The sequence below is a fragment of the Athene cunicularia genome (genome assembly GCF_003259725.1).
Source record: "Athene cunicularia isolate RWA chromosome 4 unlocalized genomic scaffold, athCun1 chr4_part1, whole genome shotgun sequence".
NCBI classification, from domain to species: domain Eukaryota; kingdom Metazoa; phylum Chordata; class Aves; order Strigiformes; family Strigidae; genus Athene; species Athene cunicularia.
In genome coordinates this window covers 3,243,797-3,244,825 of record NW_020799098.1, presented here as the reverse complement: position 1 = coordinate 3,244,825, position 1,029 = coordinate 3,243,797, and positions in this window count along the sequence as shown.

Sequence of the window (1,029 nt, the reverse complement as noted above, 5' to 3'; positions counted from 1 at the left end):
GGAAAAAAAAAAAAAAAAAAAAAAGACCTGGTGCTTGTATCCCTAACAGGTCAAATGCCTGTGAAAACATATGGTCCCTCTGCCACTGCCGAGGCTGTAGGAGAGGCAGTTTAATGGGGCTCTGCACAGAAATTTTAGAGCCTTTCATACCACAGATATAAATGATACATTTCGTCTTTATGCCACCCTTCTAAATCACTAAAAAGTAAATTCAGTTAATGCTGAAAGGCAGAATCCCTGAGCTGCTGCTTTGCTTTGCTATTTATAGTGTCAGGGCCAGCTCTGGTTTAATCTTCCGGGTGTAGTTCAATATATTTCTGACCCAACCAGGTAGAACGGAAGCCTTGGCTATATTTCCAAGCTCTCAGAGGTTTTAAGACAATCCCACAGCTTTCACTAGAAGTCGTTTTTGTAGCATAATGACAAATAATCTCAGGGAGAGTGTAATTGTCCACAAGAAAAAAAAAAAAAAAAAAAAAAAAAAAAAAAAAAGGAAACCAACACAAAAAGACCAAAAAACCACAAACAAAAGACACAAAACAAAATTAGAAAAGGGATGTACTGACTTTATTTTTCCAGCAGATGTCTTTGGTGAAGTCCCTCCCTTCCCTGGCTCCATTTTTGCCATGTTAATTGTCATAACTATTCCCTATAGTTCCTTGGTAGGAGAATTGTAACAATTAGCCCGTGACTTTACACCAGCTGTCTTGGCATAGATGAGACAATGTGTTTTGGACTCCGAACACCTGCAAACCCAGTACATGGTGGATGTTTGGATGCTAAACCAAACAGCTGTTGCATTTCAGGCTCATTCTCTTGCGGGGGGGTGAAGGGAGTGAGATGGAAAGATGTCTGCGTGCCTAAATGCCATAATTTCCCCTTTTGAGGCTTATTCTGTGCGTTCCCTTCCAGTGTGCTGCATCTCAGCTGACTAAGGGATGGCCCTAGCAGTTATCTGGAGATGACACAATCTGTAGGGTTCCGTATGTTACCAGGCTTTGTGAGCAGCTCTGAGTAGCTAAACATGGG